The sequence below is a fragment of the Corythoichthys intestinalis genome, chromosome 11 (genome assembly GCF_030265065.1).
Source record: "Corythoichthys intestinalis isolate RoL2023-P3 chromosome 11, ASM3026506v1, whole genome shotgun sequence".
NCBI classification, from domain to species: Eukaryota; Metazoa; Chordata; class Actinopteri; order Syngnathiformes; family Syngnathidae; genus Corythoichthys; species Corythoichthys intestinalis.
In genome coordinates this window covers 45,141,794-45,152,771 of record NC_080405.1, presented here as the reverse complement: position 1 = coordinate 45,152,771, position 10,978 = coordinate 45,141,794, and positions in this window count along the sequence as shown.

The window sequence follows — 10,978 nt, the reverse complement described above, 5'->3', positions numbered from 1 at the left end:
CCTAAGGAGACTTAAAGAGCAAGTAAAACCATTTTTTTTACATAACAATTTAAGTCAGGTGTGTGTCCAATCACTAATGAGTGGTTTAAAGCTGCCCTGCCCACTATAAAACACACACCTAGGAAGAATTGTTTTGATGAGAAGCATTGTCTGATGTGCATCATGGCTTGGTCAAAAGAGCTGTGATCAAGGATTGTTGATTTGTATAAAGCTGGGAAAGGATACAAAACCATCTCTAAAAGTCTGGATGTTCATCAGTCGACAGTCAGAGAAGTTGTCTACAAATGGAGAATGTTGGGCACTGTTGCTTCTCTCCAAAGGAGTGGCCGTCCACCAAAGATGACGCCAAGAGTTCAGTGCAGAATACTCAGAGAGGTAAAAAAACAAACAAACAAACAAACAAAAACAGAACCCTAGAGTGTCTGCTGAAGACCTACGAAATCACTGGCAACGTCCAATATCTCTGTGCACATATCAACAATATGTAAAACTGGGGCCAAATATAGTGTTCATGGGAGGACTCCACGGAGGAACCCCCTGCTGTCTAAAAAAATTTTTGCTCATTTAATGTTCGCAAAAAGGCACTTGTCACTCCACAGAAGTTTTGGCAAAATATTTTGTGGACTGATGAAACCAAAGTTGAGTTGTTTGAAAGTATCAATTCCATGTGTGGAGGAAAAATGGAACAGCTCACCATCATCAACACCTCACCCCCACTGTGAAGCATGTTGGAAGGAGCGTCATGATTTGGGTCTGTTTTGCTGCCTCAGGGCCTGGACAACTAGCAATCAATAATGGAAGTATGAATTCAAAAGTTTATCAGGATGTTTTGCAGGAAAACCTGAGGCTGTCTCTCAGACAGTTGAAGCTAATAAGAGGATGGATGCTGCAACATGACAATGATCCAAAAAACAGACGTAAATCAACGTCAGAATGGTTTCAGAAGAACAAAGTACACATTCTGGAGTGGCCAAGTCAAAGTCCAGACTTGAACCCCATTAAGATGCTGCGGCATGACCTAAAGACAGCGATTCATGCCAGACGTCCCAGGAATCTGAGTGAACTACAGCTTTGTAGAGAAGAATGGGCCAAGATTAGTCCTGATCGATGTGCCAGACTGGTCTGCAGCTACAGGAAGCGTCTGGTTGAAGTTATTGCTGCTAAAGTGGGGGCCGCAAAATATTTAATGTAATGGTTAACTTGCTTAATTTCCCCCCCCCCTTCTGTCATTGTTTGCCTACTATCCTCATTAAAATGAAAACTTAGAAATGTTTGGGTGGTTTTACAGCAGACAGTTTTTTTATCCGAGCGATTTTGACAAAGATCTGATCACATTTGATGGTGATTTTAGGCAGAAATGTGAGAATTTCCTAAAGGTTCAGATACTTTTTCATACCACTGTAGTCCCCCGCGACTTATCGATGAACAAATGCTGTTTTCATTTCAAATTCGGTGGGTGGCGATTTATAGACAGTTGCGCTTTATAGTGCGAAAATTATGGTATTTTGATACAAAATATCAAAGTATATCACCCTATTGATATCACATCCCTAGCACATATGTGCCACGTGATAATCAGGGTTTTGGTGGATTAAAGGGGAAGGTCAGAATTTTTGACATAAGGCTTAATCTTCGAGTTCGCGGGGGTTTTATTAGTAAGTGAAGTTGATTTTGAACATTTTGTGCAGTTTGTCAGTTATTTGTCTGCTTAGCATGCCAGTAAAAAAGATGTTAACTACGGAGCCCCCCGGGTGCCAGGGTAGAAAAAATAAAAAAATCATAGCTAATCCGTATCCACAGTTTAGCAATCTGTACCCACAGATTACTAAACTGTACCCACAGATTACTAAACTGTACCCACAGATTACTAATCTGTACCCACAGATTACTAAACTGTACCCACAGTTTGGCAATCTGTACCCACAGTTTACTAAACCGTACCCACAGTTTAGCAATCTGTAACCACAGTTTACTAATCTGTGGGTACAGTTTAGTAATCTGTACCCACAGATTACTAAACTGTACCCACAGTTTACTAATCTGTACCCACAGATTACTAAACTGTACCCACAGATTACGAATCTGTCCCCACAGATTAGCAATGACCCGGAAACTGTAGTCACCAATGTTTGGCGGGGACTCCAAACGCCGAGGGACCGACCGAGCAAGCACCTGCACCTTTTGCCCTCGGCGAACAAACGGGTTTTAAAAGATCTATTGAACAACTATTTTCTTCGGTAGCTGTCTACATTTTCAGGTGTCATCAATCAATTTGGCATGTTGTGTGTTAGTAGCCGCATTAGCGGCTACTAAAAATAGCTAACTGACAAATGAACACTACTTGAATTAAGCACGCACGGACACGACAGCAGCACAGAAAATGTGCAAACACAACATGCTATATTGATTGATGACACCTGAAAGACGCCTACCAAAGAAAACGTGCAATAGTTACCTTTTAAAACCCCTTTGTTCGCCGAGGGGAAATGGTGCAGATGGTTGCTCGGTCGGTCCCTCGGCGTTTGGACTCGGAGTCTCCGCCAATCATTGGTGACTACTGTTTCCGGGTCATTGCTAAACTGTGGGTACAGATTAGTAAACTGTGGGCACAGTTTAGTAAACTGTGGGTGCAGTTTAGTAATCTGTGGGTCCAGTTTAGTAAACTGTGGGTACAGATTAATAATCTGTGGGTACAGATTGCTAAACTGTGGGTACAGTTTACTAATCTGTGGGTACAGTTTAGTAAACTGTGGGTACAGATTAGTAAACTGTGGGTACAGATTAGCTATGATTTTTTATTTTTTCCATCCTGGCACCCGGCGGGCTCCGTAGTTAACAGATCCAACATAGTCAAATATATTCAAAATGCAGATCATTGTTGGAAAAACCCACGAGGCCAAAACAATGTCCCACCAAACAGCCGTAGTTCATTTCATCCTGCAGGATTTTTTTTAACTCATAATGTGATCACAATAGAGAGGAGTGCTTCAGCCGCTAGTGCTCAGTTGGCTGGAGAGTCCCTATCACCCCCCCCCCCCCCCAAAAAAAAAAAAATTAGCGGTGAAAAAAAAAAACTGATATCACTCTGCCCTGCTTGCCTAGACCGCCTGTTCCCTGCAGAGCTGCTGGATTACAAATGTTGCTGTTCATACTACAATTATTGGCATGCAATGATAAGTTTTAATAACTTTATCCTGAAAACATATTAGCCAACACTGTTGATTGCAGTGTCATCGATGATTCTCATGTGCTCATATGTTTTCTATAGGGTTGTTACGATCATGTTTTTTTGCTCCCTATCTGATCCCGATCGTTTTAGTTTGAGTATCAGCCGATCCTGATATTTCCCGATCCGATTGCTTTTTTTTTGTGCTCCCGATTCAATTCCAATAATTCCCGATAATTTTTCCCGATCATATACATTTTGGCAATGCATTAAGAAAAAAATGAATAAAACTCGGACGAATATATACTGTACATTCGACATACAGTACATAAGTACTGTATATGTTTATTATGACAATAAATCCTCAAGATGGCATTTACATTATTAACATTCTTTCTGTGAGAGGGATCCACGGATAGAAAGACTTGTAATTCTTAAAGGATAAATGTGACTTTGTATATTGTGACTAAATATTGCCATCTAGTGTATTTGTTGAGCTTTCAGTAAATAATACTGTAGCCATTTAACTGTTCTGCCCAAATGCATGATGGGAAGTGTAACCATGACTGTGCGCAGTGGTACTAATTGATATATCTTCTCTGCGTTGGGAATTAACATAGGGTGTTAAGAAAAAGATCAATTACCACCTTTCTTCCCCACATTGCTTCCCACGACATTTCTAATTGTAGGGAGAGGGATTGTAAGGCTTTAGCCAATTAAAAAAAGGCTCCAAAGGCTGCCAAAATTCACTCTACTCATTTAATGCTGCCTTTTAGCTCTATATATAGGTAAAACGGTGCCATTACAGATTGAACGCGACAATGCGTGAGTGGGTCGTGCAGCGCATGCGTTAATTGCGTTAAATATTTTAACGTGATAAATTTTTTAAAAAAATTAATTACCGCCGTTAACGGGATAAATTTGATAACCCTACCTTAAGCCTATACTAAAGACTCTGGATGAGTGTAACATATTATGTCTGTAACGTTAAATACAATTAGAAAACGTTTTAATAAAAAAAAAATATATATATATATATTAGGGCTGTCAAAATTATCGCGTTAACGGGCGTTAATTAATTTTTTTAATTAATCACGTTAAAATATTTGACGCAATTAACGCACTAGGCCCGCTCAGACAGATTTAAATGTCAGTACAGTGAAAGACCAACTTGTTAATTGTGTTTTATGGAGTTTTTCCGCCCTCTGCTGGCGCTTGGGTGTGACTTGCATATTTTATGTGGCGTAATGTCGCCCTCTGCTGGCGATTCAGTGCAGCTGATTATTTGGGTTTCGGCGCACTTTTCTGACGTTATTATATGTCGACGCGAACTCACACTAATAGACAGTGCTATTCAGACCAGCTAACGTCCGCATCCAGTATTCAGTGGCAGTTCTCATAGCCCCATCACACTGTTTGTGTCTAATACATGCATCGCTTGTGAGTTATATTCCTCCTTTGTTTATATTCATGAGCATTAGATCGTTATTGATGATGTGTATTTGAATTTGTTCACATATATGGTGAAATGCAGTTACATTGTTAGATGCTTGTGAGCTAATTGGCTAGGGCTACTGCTCAAATGGACACGTGTGTGTACATTTTATGTTATTTTGTGATTTATGCAAGTTATTGACACATTGCCTTGTTATTTTCAGTTTTACAAAAATACAAGAAACGTGCTCCTGTCAAAAAGAGATGACTTCAGTAAAGCCCATGCAACTTTGCCACACCGTCTGATTTCTTTTTGGAACTTATGTTCGCTATCTGTCAATTTGTGTACTCACACACATTGAGGACAGAATAGGGCTACAAGTTTATTTTTTGATTGAAAATTTTACTAATTTTATTAAAACGAAAACATTAAGAGGCGTTTTAATATAACATTTCTATAACTTGTACTAATATTCATCTTTTAAGAACTACAAGTCTTTCTATCCATGGATCACTTTAACAGAATGTTAATAATGTTAATGCCATCTTGTTGATTTATTGTTATAATAAACAAATACAGTCCTTATGTACCGTATGTTGAATGTATATATCCATCAATAATTTACAGAAAAATATGGCATATTTTATAGATGGTTTGAATTGCGATTAATTGCGATTAATTACGATTAATTAATTTTTAAGCTGTAATTAACTCGATTAAAAATTTTAATCGTTTGACAGCCCTAATATATATTTAAAAAAGGCATGTCCGATATTTTTTTTGCCGATTCCGATACTTTGAAAATGACTTGATCGCACCCGATCGATCGGATTGGTATGCTAAGCAGGCACCTTTGACTTGCGCGAGTTTAGCCATTTCGGAGCCCTGAAACTAAGAAATGGCATGGGATTTGTTGAAATCAACTTACATTGCATTGAAATGTTTATTGTCATCATCATCGGTATCATTGACAGTTGCAAAATGTTATATTATTAGCCCGAAGAAAGAACCGAAGAAAGACAAGGGCAGACGGGAGAAGCATATGCTTATCAAGACCCATCACCTTGCAGCCAAGGACGCACAATCAAACATGGTAGAGTTGCATACATCATATTACATTAACTTTTTTTTCTTTTCTTTTTTTTTCGGAACTTCACCGACTAATTGAAACCCTGCTAAGTCGAAGATTATGCCTTATGTCAAAAATTCTGAATTTCCCCTTTAAGAACTATTCTTGAATAATTGTGTCATCCAAAGTAACACATGACATTGGAAATTGAAAGGGTGAGCCTGTAAGAACGTCACTGATCAGAGAGGGACGAGCAAAAGGGAGGAAGTGAAAGAGATACTGAGAAAAGAGAAAGCCAAAAGCCGCCGATGGTCGCTCTCGGCTCGTCAACGTGAAGTGGAAGAAACGAGTGGGCGTTGCTCTCATGCTCTGGAGTCCCTTTCCTTCTGATGTGCATCACAGAATACGTCACTTTCACAAGAATTCTACTGGCCCAATTTAATTGGGGCAACATGGCAAACTAAACACAAGTTTCTGATGCATGCATTTAATTGAAAAACAAAACATTTGATCTTTATCACACTTGAATACAATTTGCAGAATGATCTGTAACGTACTGAAACCATTTTTTGGCTCTCGATACCGACATCAGGCTCTGTGGTATCGGAATCGCTGGGTGACTGCTTACTGTACCAATACCACTTTTTTTTTTTTTTTTTTTAAACAAAAATATACAGTATATCTTTTTCCTTTTAATACTAAATAATTGCGTTCTCACTTGAATGTAAAGTAACTGCTATCATGTCTTGGTTAGATACTGCTTAACTCATTGTCTGCCATTGACGGTTCTTCATGTCCAAGTCATTTAAAGTGGGAGCGTTGCCACTGTACCTACTTCAAATCGATTGGATGTCAAATATGAATAAACTTATTTAATTTCACAACAGATGGATGATTGGATGCCACACGATTGGACGTCTATCATCTCGGTAATAGCGACAAGCGCTCCATTTTTATGGCAACATGCATAGCTGGCAGCCATTTTGGGTAGGGCGACAAGCGGATGGAAACCAGACGTCAAAAAGTAAATATTGTACTGCATTGGCACGCTATTTCTTAGTATTTGCCAATACCAATGATGTCATTTTAGTGTCATATCTAGAGGTGGGAGTCTTGGGGCACTTAACGATTCGATTACGATTCAGAGGCTACGATTCAATTATAAACCGATTATTAATGCACCCCCCGCTTTTAATGTTTCGTACATTAGTTCCAAAGTTGTTCAAAAATTCTCTCAGGCTGAACCAAACTACTATTTCAGTATCAAGTTAACAGTTCAAAACAGTAAATAAAATACTCAAGTCCCCATTCTGTATCAGCAGCTTTAAACTATATTCAATTACCGTAATCTTTGGACTATAAGCCGCTACTTTTTTCCTTTATTTTGAATCCTGCGGCTTATAGTCCACTGCGGCTTATTTGTTAATTTATTTGGGTCGATAGGCAACACATGCCTCCAAGTATGCATCGCAGCGCTACAGATGTAAATAACAATCAAAATTCATGTTCTGTGCTAATTATTTATTCAGTTACTGTTCTAGTTGTTTCATTAACTGGTTGTTATGGTATTTGGTAACACTTTATTTGACATTGGCGTCATATGACTACCAAAAGACGGTCATATTTATGACATGACACTATCATGGGTATTACTGAATGCTTATGACAGATGTCATTAAGTGTCATCAGGCAAATTATGTTACTAAATCCAATTTTTGTCCAGTTTGGATCTTTTACATCCATTCAAAAGTGAGATAATTTGCCCGATAACACTAAATGACATGTGTTATAAGCATTCATTATTGCTCATGACAGTGTCATGTCATAGTTATGATTGTATAATAACAGTCTTGTGGAGCCACTGTCAAATAAAGGGTTACCATGACTAGCAATTAATGAAACAACTGGAACAGTAACCAAATGAATAATTAGCACAGAACATTAATTTTGATTTATTTATATCTGTAGCGTTACAATTCATGCTAGGAGGCATGCTGGACAACAACAGCGTTGACAGCAGGTGGCAACAAGGGAGCAGTGATAGCCCAAATGAAGCTTCTTGAAGCAATAAAGCTTTGCAGCCAATTGGTTTAAACCTTCATGGTGGTCCATTTGGTCTTATGACAGTCGTATGATGCTGCTGTCAAATAAAGCGTTACCGGTTAATATCTTTTGGTGTGTGTGACTATCCCATAATACAGTGAGGACAGGTGGGGTTTATAGTCCAGTGCAGCTTATCTATGAACAAATGCCATTTTTGTGTCGCATTTGGTGGGTGGCGGCTTATAGTCAGGTGCGCCTTATAGTGCGAAAATTACTGATTTAATTGTTGTGAATCAGCCGTTAAACTTGTTAAAATTGCTCCCGTTAATTCATAATTTCCCTTCTGTCTTCTTTCGACATGTGAATTTTTTAAACTGTTTATCATTTACAGACAGATTCAAGTTAAGATTTTGCTGATTTAAGAGTATTTTAAATATAAAGTCAATTTGGTTCACTACAACAAAGCCTTCCAAAGAAGTCTACTGCTTTGAGATGGCGGGTGTTTACTAACACCGGCAAGTCTGTCATTTCCCATCTCGTTCTCTATTCATGTTTTAACGTTGTTGTCGTCTGTCGTTTCAGATCTAGTTCTCTATATATGTGATATCTACCGAAGCATTATGTGGCTGTATGTTTGCAGCAACTAGCAACTGGGCGTTGTTTGTAGCAGCTGTCGGCCGCAGTCAGGTATTAGTTTTTTTATCTAGCGGCATGAGTTGAACATATTTCCTCTCGGTCCGTTCATCATTGCGTCCCTAAGACCGCGCTGACTGTGTTTTAGTTCCGCTTTACCTCGTATAATTTAATAATTGGAATTTGGATGTTTGTGAATCGTTCTGGAATCTTCCACGGCCGAATCGCGAATAATTCGGAAATCGGAAATTTCGCACGCTTCTAGTCATAACAGTACCGATATTAGTATTGGTGCAACACTAAAGCCCCTTTCAAACATACATCCCGCTAAATTAGCGTGTAATGTGACGCGGGATTTACCATCATCAGCATCATGGCTTTTAGACACTGGGAGATGTACCGGGAATTACCCGGGTTGGACACTTTCAGACGTGTCCCGTGTCGACGACTCTGCGCGGGGAGGGCAGGGAATGGGATTTTATAACCCGGACATGACCATTTTTGTCAGCATCGGCAACAAAATAAATCACACATTTCCAACGATGAACTGTCTCATCCTCGGCTCTCAGATCCTAAAGCAATTTAATTTCAGTATGTTTTCAGTTTAATTCTGCTATCTTTCCAGTTTGCTATGTTGATAATTGCGATGTTTATTGCTTTTCATTTTACTGCGAAGTAATGTAAGTAAGAAAGTAAGTAAGAAGCAAGTAAGAAATGATGATCGCCCCGCCATGATATTTATGTCATCAGCCTTCGCGCTGTGACCCGGAAATAATCCGGCTGCTTTCATTCATGCCGCGGCTAGGTCCCGGACATTATAATAGGATGCGACCCGGTTAATGTCCGTGTCAGTCGACCCGGGAAATTGCTTTCAGACATAAGGGCTACCCGTTTAAATCCCAGGACTTAACCGGAGTTCAGCGTATATCTAAAAGGGGCTTAATTGGACGGCCATCCCTATCTAGCTTTACGTTTATAAAAAAATCTAGACTATCATTTTCTTTTCAAAAGTTTCCATTATTTTGAATTTAAAATTAGGGTTGTTCCGATCATGATTTTTTTGCTCCCGATCCGATCCAGATCGTTTTAGATTGAGTATCTGCCGATCCCGATATTTCCCGATCCGATTGCTTTTTTTTTTTTTGGGCTGCCGATTCTATTCCAATCATTCCCGATAATTTTTCCTGATCATATACATTTTGGCAATGCATTAAGAAAAAAATGAATAAAACTGTATATATAATATACTGTATACATTCAACATACAGTACATAAGTACTGTATTTCTTTATTATGACAATAAATCCTCAAGATGGCATTTACATTATTGACATTCTTTCTGTGAGAGGGATGCACAGATAGAAAGACTTGTAATTCTTAAAGGATAAATGTGACTTTGTATAGTGTGACTAAATATTGCCATCTAGTGTATTTGTTGAGCTTTTAGTAAATGATACTGTAGCCATGCCCAAATGCATGATGGGAAGTGCAACCATGACTGTGCTTAGTGCTACCAATTTATATATCTTCTCTGCGTTGGAAAATAAAATAGGGTGTTAAGAAAAAGATCAATTACTACCTTGCTTCACCACATTACTTCCCCACGATATTTCTAGTTGTAGGGAGAGAGATTGTAAGGCTTTAGCCATTTAAAACAAGGCTCCAAAGACTGCCAAATTGACTCTACTCATTTTACGCTGCCTTTTAGCTCTCTATATAGGTAAAACGGCGCCATTACAGATTGAGCGCGACAATGCGTGAGTGGGTCGTGCAGCACATTCATTAATTGCGTTAAATATTTTAACGTGACACATTTTTAAAAAAAGATAATTACCGCCATCATCGGGATGAATTTGATAACCCTACCTTAAGCCTAAACTAAAGACTCTGGATAAGTGTAACAGATTATGTCTGTAACGTTAAATACACTTAGAAAATGATTTGATTAAAAAAAATAAAATATTTTTTTTCCGATTCCGATACTTTGAAAATGACGTGATCGGACATCTCTATTTAAAATAGTTTTGTTTGTTTTGATTTCAGTTTTTTTTCATTTTTATTTTCAAGGTTTTAGCACGGTACTGTCATGGTCCCTATTTACAGATACTTTAAATGTGGTGTGACCTGTCCCATAACGTACCACTCCGTGCAATTGCAAGTTTTATGCAGGTACCACACCGATTGGTAATCAAAATTCTGTAGCCTTTAAATGTCATATTTCTTGTTTTCAAATCAAGACTGATGGCATACGTGACGGGAAAACGAAACGAAAGGTGTTCGTGGTATCAGGGAGGTTGTGTTTCAGACCGGTGACAGAGCCGCACATCGTTTGTGGTGAGTGTGAGTAGGAAAACGCTGCGTGTCACACATGACACCTGAGAGATGACACATGTCCGCAGGTGGATGGGGGAAAAACAAAATAGAACTTTGATGAACTTATGTGGTTTGGACCAAGTGTAAACATGTTGTCAGGGCCTAGCCATGTTTTTTTTTTTTTTTTTTGAATTTTCTTTACGGGTGAGCGAAGAGACGGATTTTACCCGGGACTGGGTTATCGTGAATCCTTGCAACATCTTAAAAGGCATTTAATTTATCACTTTTAAAATAAGGTCTTAATTGCCATCGAAATATC